The sequence below is a fragment of the Choristoneura fumiferana genome, chromosome 7, assembly GCF_025370935.1.
Source record: "Choristoneura fumiferana chromosome 7, NRCan_CFum_1, whole genome shotgun sequence".
Classification (NCBI taxonomy): Eukaryota; Metazoa; Arthropoda; class Insecta; order Lepidoptera; family Tortricidae; genus Choristoneura; species Choristoneura fumiferana.
Genome location: NC_133478.1, coordinates 8,269,462 through 8,283,906, shown reverse-complemented (window position 1 = coordinate 8,283,906; position 14,445 = coordinate 8,269,462). Strand labels below are relative to the sequence as shown.

Sequence of the window (14,445 nt, the reverse complement as noted above, 5' to 3'; positions counted from 1 at the left end):
TTTTTCCCGCTGAAACCATACATTTTTCATAAATTCCATAAGTCGGTTGCCACCCTGCGGAATCGTTTAAGGGCGCACTGGCTTGACAGTTCATCGTAAAATCTTAAAAGAGGCGTGTTGTGTGTTCTGTTTGGTATATATGTGGTGTATATATGTATTTTACAAGTAGTTTTTTTGTCTTGATATGTATTAGTTTATAGATTTTATTATTATGTATTAGTGTGTACCTATATACATATGCATATGTGTATTTATAATGCATTGTTTGAGTTAATTAAAATTTTTGGTTCTTTTATCTTTTCATTGTACTCGTAGTGTCTACTCTTGTGTCTGATACCATGTCAATCGTTCAAAGGTTAACTGGTAGAGACCCTTTTAAGGGATAAGTTCGCCTTTGTACAGCTTATTATCCTGTGTTTTGTATTTTCATGTGTTTTTATGTACAATAAAATTTTACAATACAATACAATACATTTTTAAATGGTCATTCTGTAGAACTTTTTTTTTTTTATTTATTTATTACTATTATTTTTATATACATGCTTTTACCTTTTTAGCCACTATTAAAAACCTATAGCAGATTTATGCAATAGTTGGCGAGATCACGCGGTTTGGTTCGCGCTTACAATAATCTAGGGTGCGCCGGCGTCGCAGGCCCGCCCCGCCCCGGCCCGCACTCTACATGTATATCATATAAGTTAGGTTAGGTTTATGTTATAACAATTCTGAAAAATAAATGGCTTCAGAGAAAAAAAGAGTTGTGACTAACAATTTTCGACCAGTCGATATAGACCCTTTTTTCAAACATTGTCATTTCAAAGTTCAGTGAGTATCTCAAAAACGGTTGAACCGATTTTTATTAAACATAGCTTAAGAATCACCGCAAGGAAACTCGCTTTCACGTAAAAACCGCATTGAAATCAGTCCATTCATTAGAGAGAGTAATTTATAACACTTTTTCCGTCGGGGGTTAAATAAAGGCCGTTGAACTCCCAGAAGCCTGCTGCAATCAATATCCAATGTAAATGTACCACGTGATGAATTCGCTGCGAAATCGATGGATCTTCATTAATGTTCGGTCAATTTACATTATCATTTACATTAATAACTGTCCGAGTCCGTGTTAACCAGATATTGGAATATCTGAGCTACGCTGAGGGGACTTTAAGACACGGATCCTTGTCTATTGTAAAGATCGAGAAGTAAGAATCAGAATGTTCTATTAGCTGATAAAATAGATACAAACACATACAGAAACACTGCCTTAAAAATAATAATAGTAGATTATTGTCGTGGCCTGGAAGTAGGCAATTGCTGGCTGAGTATGAGTATTAAACGGACGAGTCCGAGTCCGTTTAACTAATATGAAGCTAGCAATTGCTATTCCACCCAAGACTAATATAAAGCTTTTCTCAAAAATGGTGAATAATTCTGAAATAGAATAAACTTTTTCTCAAAATATATTATAAAATTTAATTTTATTCCAATATTTTTCTTATGCTTTCCCGCCTTTTTCCATTAAAAATAAACTGCAGGTGTATTTTTTCACCGAAAACACCACAAGCTATTTCAGACCCAATAGAAAAAGTCCGGAGTTCCATCAAAATATCTGATACCGGCCATTAGACTTGGCTGTATACGACTTGTGCCAACATTTCCATGGCCTTTTTAACTTAAAAAAAAATGTGACTGATTGCAGGCGCGCTAATTCATTATTGTCGAGCTAGTGCGCCTGCAATCTTTTTAACTTTTTAATTTTTCGCTGACCATTAGCTATGCACTTCACCTTCTGATATGTAAAGAATAATGTCGAAAATATTTTATGGATACCGGACTGATACTTGATATAAGGCAAACCAATCCGTTAGCATATTAAAGCGCAGTCAAACCTTCGCTTTTTGCAAAGCCAACATGGTTTTACTTCAGGATTCTCCATTAATAAGAATAAGTAATAATTATTTATTAAAAATTGCGAAAGTTCACACTTATTAATGTCTACTTAGTAAAAGTTTTTGGTAAAAAAAAACATTTTTAATAAAAGTTTTTTTTTGCTGACTGTACTTTTTGTTAACTGTACTTGCATTGTCACCCAAACTACATTTGCATAACAAATTTCAAGTCGATGCCATTAAGCGTTGAAGAGTTCCGTCCTGCGGAGACGATCCTGGCCGGACTACTAAGATGTCACTACCAGATTATTGTATTGTCACGCAATTTACATAAGTATAACAAATTCCCAAGTCAATCTTATTACCGGAAGTTGGTCGAATTTAACTTGCAAGATTTGATTACAAACAGACAACGGGACAGGTGAAACCAAATAAAAAGCTTGTAAAAATAAGTTTCGTTTGGGAATAATGGCCACTGCAATGTTTCATATTTTATGTAAATTTTTCATTTATTTATATTTAAGCCACTGTGTACCTAAAACATATTTATGATTACTGGTCGCGCTTTATTCGGCGCACGACATTCAAAATGGGTAACTTAGATATGTAGATAAATTACCTACTTAATTTTACCGCTCTTAACACTTGTAAACGCATTATTAACAGTGCTTTAAGGCTACAAAAAACCAAAATAACACAGTTGATGACAAAAAAGTAGTACTAAATTGTCTTAACGTGCATATCGGAGACGATGTTCACGGCTGATAAGAAGAGTCGTTTGCGGTGGCTATATGGGCCCGGTTACGACTGTTCGTGAGCGACGAAGCGGCGAACGTATTCGCTATTCCTTGCACGGTCGAGACTCTTTCTTTCTCTCGTTAATTGGCAACACAAGCAATGTATTACTTAATTATACCCCTTGAGAATGTTCGTAGCGAGGGATGGGAACGGTAGCAATATGTGTGCTCCTGATGCACGTCCACCTAAAGCCTATAAGTGCACAGGAGTGGCCAATATCGCTACTACGTTCCCTTATTTTATAGCCCCGCGTGCCACAAACGTTTGCATAGAGCAGTATACCGAGTGTGTACCTATGCCGCGGCACAATGGTATACCGTGATCATTTAAGTGCGTCGGGAGAAAACTTAAAAAAAACTCTTATAATTGTAAGTAAGTATAGCTGTATTCATAAAATCTGTAATTTAAGAGTTATGAAAAACCGGGATTTGACTGTATCAGACACTAAACTCTACACTGTTTTATTTACTTTTACAATGGAAAATTAATGTTTGGGTACTTAAACTTTGATACTGGTCAGTGCGACTACAACGTTAAGCTTGACAGCGCGCGTCGCCACGAACTTTAAATTATTTTAGCGAATAAGTAAAGAACGTTCGCGTGTCGCAGGTCGCACTCAGTCGTGGCCGGGCCGAATACCCGCCGCGGGTCGCCTTACCTACTTCGCTACCTGTTGGACGCGGTCGCATAAAAATAATGTAGTCTTTGCTACTTCCATTTATTAAAAGTCATAAAATAAACCATGGAAGTGAAATTGAAACCTTTGAGAGATTTCGCTGTCAGTTTCTAAATTACACGACTTTAAACAGAATTGCAAAAAGAGATAGATACACGTGTCAAAGATATTTTGTATAATTCTTGTTCTAAAATAAGTATTCGTACACGAAAAGAAAAGAGTGGAATCTCATTCTCATTACAAATACAAATAGTTTATTTCCAAAAATATTAAAGACGCAGAATACATTTGTGCTGACCCCCACACTAAGCATGGCCTGTCTCGTGGGGTAAAAAATACGATTTACAAGAAACAATGGTTAGCGGCAAATGGCAACTATGTTGAAGGAACAGAAACAATAAAGAAAATATTTAATTAGCCTCTAAACAAACATAATCCAAAACTAAAAACGTTACGGTATTATCACATTAATAGAGAAAGTGTTACAACTACAACATGTGGCCTGTTGTAAAAGATCTTGCAACCTAAGTATCGAAAATAAATAAAAGAAAATATGTACTCGTATATCGGCCCCACACAGAAAAAACTAGGCTACCAAGAAGTAATTTTATTACTCTTTTTAAAAAGTGGAATATCCCTTTCCTATTTGACATTACAGTTTGTTATCTCTGAATACCTACTGAAAAAAACAAGTTCGTCTGCTTTCGCGTCTCCTTTTTCACCCATGCAAGATATCAATATCAAATTGAATTTCCATGCGAGAGTGTTGATTCGTGTATCGCGCAACTATTCATTCGGTACTTGTCAACGCAAATACACACCGCTGCGAACCGATCCAGTCCTTTATGTAAATCCAATAGATAGGTAGGTTCCATTTCCCGACGGGAAAATACTTCCCTGCGCCAAAGAGGGTCAAAGAGAACGCATAAAGGAGTTAGACCTACTTTCAACTACGAGCCTGGATATTTTGCTTAAACAAATTCGGGAAAAATCATCATGGTTTGTAATTATTACAAATTTAAAGCCATTAAAGAGTATTAATGTGTTAAGAAGAGGCATAAATTAATTTAAATTGTCGCTTATCTCATTAATGGTACGGTGGGCGCGATTTAATAATACACAGATAACTAATATCATATAGCTTTAATGAGATAATGATAAAAAAATGTTTTTAAACTTCGAGTGTTAAACCGGACATGAAGGGCTCAAAAACACCGGTCACTATCAATTATTTGCTTAATTAAAACGAACGAAACGAGAGTAACATTAATTTCTTTGCTAAATTATCTAATTTAACTCCATTGAATTAAAATCAGTCTTAATCTTACCCCATCAGGTCATTGGTAGGAACAAAACGACCTGGCAATTCCAAGTTAAAGACCATAATTTGGCTGGAGCATAGTTTCCCGAACTTCATTATACTATTGTGTAGATTCACAACTTAAAAGCAATTACTTTAACTGCTCAACTATTTCGAATTCAGAGGTAGAGCTGCTTTGCGTTCTACCTACGTATTCCTTAGACAGGGCTTGCCTTAAGGGCTAAGTTAATCTCACAACAGGGACACAGTGTCGTGTGCGAACTATGACAAGTGACACCTCTAACTACGAACATGCTCAATAGTACTCAGATACCTCCTACTGTGAATATGTGTAACTTTAAAATTGAACTCAAATCTATAGGGGATAAGATTTGTTTATGAACTATCTATACTGTAATTTGAAATAATGTAGAAGGTGAAGCACTTGATTTTAATACTTAACTAGAACAGATAACCCTTGTCACCGATGGGCTTGGACTCGCTTTTGCTCCGGCGATTTAAATAGCCATTTTCAGTACATCTATGTTCAGAGATTAAGTATCATCAATTCATTTTGCATAATTAACGAAACATAAACGATTAATTTATTACAAACACGGTATACCTAAGTGATTAAGTATGTATATGTAATTGTATGAATTATTGAAATTGGACGCGTATCAATCCTATATCATGCGCTTTCAGAATAAAAAAACAGGCAATTGTTTTCAAATATCGTCAAACCTCATCAAAAACAGCCAACATCCGATCGAGCCAGCACCGAGACTGAGCGTGGAATCCTTTGTTGATCCACAAATTGGCGACCAGAATGAGCCACTGAATCAACACGCCACCGGATTATTTACAACTCGCCTGCTGCTTTGTGATTTTACAATTAAGCCACCAAAAATATTCAATAAGTGTCAATATTTTTGACCGTATTTGAACGCTCAGTTTGCAGACTGATAATGGTGTAATGTGCGTGCAATTGCAGAACGTAATTTAGGTATTCAATTTTTAGATACTATTGTAGCTCATTATAAATGCACTAAACTCGAAAATAAAACATGAATTTGTTTATTCGACTGTCACCGGAAAGGAAAGTCACAGACGTATTTTTATATCTGATGCAAATAATTATTGGAGTCCATAATTCGGTATTTCAATTATAAGCATTCTCTTTGTTAAATGAATATTTTGTACATGCACCGATGCTCTGACGTTGCGTGGGGATGGGATGGCGTTCGTAGGGGTCGCTTTTAGAAGTAGACAGGTTAATATCCGACTCGACTCATATTATTATCATTTCAGTTTGCTTTCCGTGAACATTGGACTCTCTTTAAGAAAAGACTAGTGAATAATGAAATAGTACGACTTTTTCAAAACAGGAAAGCCACGTTTGTCAATCCAAAATTGGCTTCACTGACGAACTCTCAATATTTAATTATGGCATACATTTAAAATAGGCTTATAATATATAGGTACAAACACACACTCTTTGCAGCGCTTATACCCTCAATGTTAATTTGCCGGACTGAAGGTCCGACATCTCTAGTCGAAATGCTCGGTGAGCTGTTCGCTTGCGGGCTCTGAAAAGCCATTCGCATTCGTAAACATATCTATCACCATCTTTGCCTATTTGTATATCGCCTTAATGTTTGTCACTCGTATCGATTGTAAATAGCGAATCTAAAGGATTTCATTTGGCATGGCGACACAATAGAACAGTGGAATCGATTTAAGCCAAAGGCCATCTGCAATCAATTTTGAAGATACCGTTGCATAATTTGGTCCAAGTAAATTCCTTGTCCTTAATCCTTAAATCCTTGTTTTACGCTACATTATGAAATTGAATATGTAACATGTGTTTTAAATTAATCGTAAACATTTAAGCAGATCGTTCATTTAGTTAAACCGAAGACACCTGTAAATGTTTTTTGGTTTTTTAACTGTGTTTCACTAACGTCCTTATTCTATGCATTAGTCGATGTTTCAAATGTAAGAGCGGCGTCAAAGAGGTCAACTTCATCCTGAATGAAAAAAATATATGAAAAACATTCCAGAAAAAATCAAGGGGGGTCATTCAAATATTACGTAAGTACCAAAGGGGGTGGGGTCTTTTGCTTAGCTTATTTTTGATAACATGGGGGACAGTGGGCGTGGATAGTGATTATGTCAGCAACAGAGAAATTAAATGTGCATAAAAACACTTTACAGTCTATAAATTTCGTACTTTTTGGTATTGGGAACTGCTTGATATTTTTGTTACGGGATGATTTTAATGAGTAGAGCGGGTTTGAAGTAGCTATTACAAGTTTAATATGAATAAGACAAGTGCAAGTAAGTATTTATTTTTATCAAAAAAGTGCATAATAAATATGATCTATTGTGTATGAGCTGTACAAAACTGTATAGTTTGTTGCAAGAATAACATTTATTGAATTTAATTATCTATAATTTATCTATTATCTCAGAAGACGCGTGATTTTGACAAAATTACACATTAATGACATTGTAATAAGAACCACGGTACGCGTCATCGTGTATGACTCTACCTATAACTGTAAGACCAATAAACAACATGATATCTAATAAATAAATTTATTTATCTATCTTTATGCTATTGGTGATCAATAAAGAATATTTGTATTGTATTTTAACCAATCGCAGTAGTCATATCCATATTAAACTTGTAATCGCTACTTCAAATCCGCTCTCTATTAATGAGTTCCCGATATTTTGATGCAGTTGTACTTACGCATGATCATGATAAAGGTCTATATCCCACAACAAAAATATTTTGTGTTTATTTACACGCCGTGACGTGAATAATTAAAAACTGTAACTGATAACTGCTTCTCGTAAATAAAGTTTACGTAAGTATGGGAGGGTCGGAACTTTGTTTACTTTTGCTGACAATTATAGGGAGAGGCGGGTATAAATCTGCGTACGTAAAAATTGAATGACCCCTCAAACAAGGTTAATTTTAAGACTCCTTGTATAATTAGATATAAAAGTTTAAGCCAGTTATTTACGATTAAAACAGCAAACCTCATTATTTACTTATGACACATTCACAGCTTGTTTTGGTATTTCATCGTTAAGGTACAAAGCAATTGCGTGTACCGTTACGAGCACTAATTCCCAGCTGGGAGAGACCTTTACCAGATCACGATCATAAATTGCAATCACCAGCTTTAGCTGTAGAACACGAGCGAGATATAAGACTAGTACGAGTATTACTCATAATAATTACTAGGCCATCGAGAGTGTCTCGACCATATAACTAAAACAAGAAGCATAGAGATGATCGTTTATATGTCTGTAAACCCTTCATTGTACAAAAAGAAACGTTACAAAACTTTACAAACGTTGTGATATGAATAAAGGAGAACTTATAACTACATATAAGGGATCTCTACCAGTCAATATTTGATTCCAGAACTATTTTTTTTGCTTATATTGACTTACGTGACCTTCTAGTCTTCTTATTAGTACTGTGATCGCGATATTTTATTGTAATACTTCGCTTATAGCAGCTCAGAATAACGATTTAAAAAAATTATGAAACGAGAACATTTCAGATTTTTTTTTTCTTTGCAAGACAAGGAAGCTATCGTCATAAATATAGAAAAAACAATACAAGTATTATTTGTTTGTTCATAAAATTACGAATAATAATCCGAAACCACCGACGTTCTATAAAAATACCATCACAATTTATTGGTAGTAAATTTCACGTTCATGGAAATCGTAAAATAACGAAATTGATTCAGAATTTATTTCAACCTAACCCTTTTATATGGTATAAAAATACAGAATAAATTATGATAAATTAGTTAAAAGCGGAATTGATTGCTTAAAAGAATTTAAATTGAAGTCGTAACCAAAGTTTTTTTTTTTATTTTAGACGCAATTGAACAACACTACAAGAAAATATCGGAGGAAAGCTAGGAAGAGAAGGCCGAGACAAGTTTTGACCAAATAAAGAAGAGAATAGAAGCAGTAGTATCGTATCAGAACGTGAAAGAACTCGCACTAAAAAGAAAGCACGGAAGATACTGTACCGGCGTTTATGTGGATGATAACCTATACTTTGTTCTATAGGTTCCCAAAACCCAAAATTAACTTGTGATTATGAAATGTGTGGTAAATTGGTACAATATTTATAAAATTGATAAAAAATTAAAGTATAGAAAGTATAATGTATTAGTATACATTGGGAGATTCCAGCCGATAGTAGAGGTATTTCGATGTATTGAGCCCATGGAACCGCGCCCGGTAATCGGTTGTGGTCAAGGCAAACGGATTTGTTGACACGCAACTAGGGTTACCAGATCTAAAACTGAAAATTCCTAACCACTGTTTATTTTTATAAACTACTCGACACGGTGCCACGAGGTTATAGGATGGTCATTGATAATGAACTTAGCATTTCCAGCATTTGTTTTAGAACTGGCAGCCCTACTTAGTACACCGCCTTACATGCTTTGATAAGCGTGAAAACATATGACTGAATAATTTATATTAATGACTATCCCAATGACACAGTCATTAAAGAAAGAAAAGAAAGAATGAACACATTATTCCCATTCACAAAGACACAAATACAACAAAATAAAGTGAATCCTAAATAAACCTGTCATCCGACTGGAATCCTGAAAAGAGTCGCAGTATCCTGTTTTATCAAGAGATAACTGAAGTCTGGCTACTATAAACACAAACCTTTCAGACATCGTATCGAAAACTACTGTTTAGTTTAAGGAACAATATAGAGACGCGCTACAGCTACACCAATTCACATCTCAAATCACGAGTCAATTGTAGATTACTTCCAATTCGAAGGTACTTCTGGTGTTTGTTCTACGGTCAATAAAATAATTGACAATCATAATGTATTGACTTATTTTTAAATTTTGCACATTATTAAAAGGATCTATGTTTTCACTATTAAATATATGTAATGCCGTTTGCCATCATAATATGTACTTATTTATTCCGAATCATAACGTACCTACCTATATATCTGGCGCTTAGTATCAAATATCAAATCAAATCAAATATCACGGCACAATTCACACCAAATGACGTAGTCCCAAAGTAAGCTTAGCAAAGCTTGTGTTATGGGTACTAAGCAACGGATAAATATAATTATATAGATAGATACATACTTAAATACATATTTTGAACACCCAAGACCCGAGAAAAACATTCATATTTTTCATACAAATATCTGCCCCGACACGGGAATCGAACCCGGGACCTCAAGCTTCGTAGTCAGGTTCTCTAACCACTAAGCCATCTGGTCGCCTGTATGTATTAGTATACCTATACCTTTGTATAAGTAGCATTAGTGCAGAAGTAATTCAGATTTTATTAACAATTTATGCGCTCTCATACATCAAGCGCTCCTGTAAGTTCATTTGACTGTAAATTAAAATCAAATGTGTAAATGATCATTCAAACGGAATTCACCAAATTTTACAAAATTAACATTGATCATGATGAGACTCTCAAACAAAATTTCAACTGGAAATCGAACGTCGAGAACACTTGCTTTAACTAGGGAAATTTCTTTTCCAATACATTCTGAAGATTCAATTCACATTGTACTTAATTAGTCCGCAAAAAAATTATTAATGTTATTTTCTGGCCGCAGAGAATTAAATACTTTACTTTATTTAAGATAAAAAATAGATGAAAATGTTCGATGAATAGATCAGTATTTTTATTAACAAAGGATATTCAAAATGTAGAATAATGTAGATTGCAAGGTATATTCTAGATTCAGATTTCTATTTCTCTAAATGGAAAATTTTTGATTTACGAATAAATAGAACCATAAAACCGCATGGTTTAATTTATGGCAATAGTATTAAAAAAAACCTCAACACTCAATCGTTTTCACAAAAACTATACCCACATTCTACCAAAGTCTGAATTGCTGTATCGAAGTTGTTTATTAATCAATGCTCGCAAAGACCGGCAGTTGAAACCCTTAAGTGCTCCTCGAGGAGTTGCCGACGAGTACGAACTTTAATTGAAAGATGGACCGCAAATTAGGGAAGCGAAGATACCACTTACACCCACACATACGAGGTTCCATATTCGGCCTTTAAAAAATTCGAGCGTTTACATATGGTGACAAAATGAAAGCAAAAAGGGACATTTTAAGATAAATACTTTTGTCCCATACGGTTAGGCAGAGACTAATGACTTCAACCATCCCTTAATGCTTTTTTCGCTTTCTTCACGCATCGTAGAAAGATGTTTTATGTATGGATTTATTTTACATCATATGAATCTAATCTAAAACACACATAATGAAATAAGTATTGACAAATACGTACAATAATCGTCGTTAGTATTTAATTATGTACAATGGATCCGCTAAAGACTCAGAAAGAATTCGGAAGAGAACATTCTTTCAAATTATTTGCGCTCAAAGTTTAGTTGGAAGTTTCAAAGCGATCGTATCTCTTTGATGTTAGGGATTAGTTGTATTCAATTAATTATAATAAGTTTCGCAAACCATTCACTAATGAGCGGGAATTTTCAAACTGTTAAAACAACAGGACTCGTTTCAATTACTTACGAAAATACGCAAATGTAAAACTTAAAAATGACCAAGTTATTTCTAAAACTTGCACGAATGATCGAACGTTTCCAGTCTTATTAGTGTTGAAACTCACGCATACGCATTCTGTGAGGCTGTATTAATGTTTTAACCACTTTCAAAACGTATTTCGTTGTCACAGCGAAACCGCGCCGGGGCGCGCGGCGGCATCACGGGTGCGACCGGCCCCCACAAAGGGCTCCAAGCTACTGACTGACTGACGCTGTGACGCCGGCGACAACGGAACGAAACCTCAAGCTCACACTATAGGGTGCAACTCCCCACCCTCCACTAAAAATGCACATATTAAAAGTGAAAAAAAGTACCGAGAAGGAACGAGCGCGAGAATTGTTGCACGTCTCCATAATTACTTGTTCCATGCAGCCCCTTGTTTCTTCGCTTTCTAATGAGGCTCGAATGAGCGCTGGAATGCGCTACCTGTAGAGCCGGCCTATCCCTGAATCCGTTTATCTACGACCCCCGCGATTACACTCAAAGTTAAATTGGAAACTTTGAGATTATTGTTTTTATGACGAGGTTTTAGTGAGAAGAGGGTTATTAAAGTCTATGTACCTGGCGACCGAGCTTTGCTCGAAGTTTTGTTTTCGTAAAACGCTGATGAAAATTTTGTTAAATATACCGATCTAAAAGCGCGCAAGATTTTCACAAAAAAAAAGCATTTCAATCCTAGAGATCAAGAGGACCAAGCTATGTGGGTCAAGAAATGGTCGTTTAAACATACATTCTTAATAACCTTAAGTTTTGCTTTTGTCGTCATGAAACAATCGATTAATCGCATTGCTAGCGCTACCTTTATACCAGTAATAGAGTAAGGTGACTGACTAATGTTATATATTTCTCGAAGATCTCACGGGACGGTGAGCCACAATTTTTAATACTTTTCCACGGAGGCAAAACCTCGGGCATAATTTAGTTTGTTATAAAGAATAAAACTTTACTATACACATTTCCAAAAGCCAAAGATAAACTTGAACCTGTTCTAAATCAAAATGTAATCGGCCTCCTCCGATATTGCAGATGCATTATGCAAACAAGACGCGATCGGGCTCTAGAACTGAATTTATATACGATCCAAAACCGTTCAAACGAATACGAGGTACTCTACCGTAGTCTCGCATCCAAAAGAACTTCAAAGTATCGAGTAGTAATTGAGATCTTAACAAAGAGCTTTTGAGTTACCTGAGCAACAAGCAAAGTATGAGTAAAGAGCAGTTTTCGATCGGTACAGTTCAAACGGGAGTTGTGATGTAGTGCGCTATATAAATTCTGAATTCATACGCCGTTGAATCGGCAAGATAGTTTGGCAAACGAAAGGAAGTTTTGATTTCTGTTTGAATACTAAAGAACGTCGGAAGTTCGACGGTATTTGTTTGTTTGTATTTTATTTCCTGTTGCGAACGTAGCTACCGTTTATTGAAACAAGGCAGTTTGTTGTCAATTGTGATAATTTTTTGTAACTATTGAGATCGTTCGAAAAAAGGAATGAGATATTTTTGGTCAATAATCATAATCCCAATTCTACACAAATAGGATTTTTATGAAGTCATGGTAGATGATGGTTAAGTAAAGGGTCGTTGGTTCTAACTTGTCCGCGTACCTCGAGTTATTTTAGTGTGCAATTACGTTTGGTAATTTCCATAAGCTTTTGAAATAATGAGGAGGAAGACATCGTGAGGAAAAATGTACATACTCTCAATCTGAGAGGAGCCAAAGATGTCGATGTTTCACGGGAGTTGTAACCTCATTTAGAACTTGTGAGTTTTTAGAGCAGCCTACAGAGTGAAGTAATATAACGAAATATATCTACACGACGCGGACAAACATTTCCATTGTTTGCTATGCGTGGGTGCAGCCCATGGGTACAGTGAAAGTGGCCCTACACGTCTATATTAAATGAGAACAATTGTGACTATTGTATGAATGTACATGTCTAGTTGAATAATGAGACTAAGCAGCTATGAATGTGGAAATGACAGTTCTAATATTGCGTTACTTTGATGAGTTGACGATATGAGCAAGTTCAGTATTATTTTTAATTTAAAAACGTTTGAAAACTTAAAAATAATTTAAACAGGTGGGAGGTGTCAATGTCAATCCTCATAAAATGTTTTAGATACTTGTATGTTTTTCTTTTGAATATACAATAGACTGAAGACAATATTTCACATAGGTAGGTATAATAGAAGTAGAATGTTAATGTCGCTCGGGACGGGACTCGTCGGATATCTTTTTTTTCCTGAAGTGTTAAATGAGACGGAAAAAGAAAAGCGATCATTCGTGATTTCCGAACGACATTCGTAAACTAGTTTAAGTGTACAAATACATATGTAGATACCATACTACCTAATAAATAGGAACTAACTAGGTACTACTGAATTACCTATATAGATACTTAATATATTGACTAAGCATTCCTAAGTCAAACTAAACTACTTCTTTCAAATCTACGTTCACTAAACGCGGGAACTGCTAAATAAATCTGTCATTTGACACTGACCTCTGCCAAGAAACAGAATTGTGATTCGTCAGCTGACGGGAATGAATCCACAGAGACCTCACTCGGCTCCAGTGATTTAAAGGTGCCCCACTTTGTGCAAACCCTGAATGGAAGAGTAGCGACCGGCAAGAACCTATACCTGATCGTAAATCAGATATTTCTTTCAATCCGGCCGCCTGCATTCGCCACCTTACGCAAACACTAACAAAGTTTAATTTCAGATCGTTCCAAGTTGACTTTGTATCTTTCGTTAGTTCAGGAATGTGCTATTGAGAAAAGGGTGCTCCGAGATAAGAGCTTTATCGATGCATAAAGTATGTTATTATGAAGTTTGTCGGCCGCTTCTAAGACGCTTGGAGCAAAAAGAATGCAACCTTTATTCATTGAGGTATCCCCGGCATCTCTTTATTTGCACCTGTCGTAAATTTCACGACCTTAGCGGACCGATGTTTTTATTTATGCTTTGCGTGGGCAGATTACGTAACGGCCATGTGGCTTTAATTATGAGAATTTGATTTATATTCAACGCCGTCGACTTTGTTGTTTAGTCGCACAAAAGTCGGTTTAAAAGTCAGCCGGGAAAATTAATTAAAGTTCTGATGAAAGAAAAAAATATTGGTGAGCCGAGGCGTTACGCGCCACGAAGAA

General features: G+C 35.6%; 1 protein-coding gene across 9 annotated transcripts in view; it reads right to left on the bottom strand.

Moving 5' to 3' along the window:
- The window catches only part of ASPP (Ankyrin-repeat, SH3-domain, and Proline-rich-region containing Protein), a 388,674-nt gene that overhangs the window by 99,669 nt on the left and 274,560 nt on the right, over positions 1–14,445 (bottom strand). For 2 of the 9 annotated variants that reach the window (XM_074090060.1, XM_074090064.1), the window contains exon 1: positions 11,356–11,442. The exons of 4 other annotated variants lie outside the window; for them this stretch is intronic. The gene's annotated coding sequence lies outside the window, so the exon portion shown is untranslated. Of the gene's footprint in view, positions 1–11,258; positions 11,277–11,355; positions 11,444–14,445 lie in introns of those variants that run through there. 3 more of the 9 variants (XM_074090066.1, XM_074090063.1, XM_074090061.1) reach the window with 3 other exon arrangements.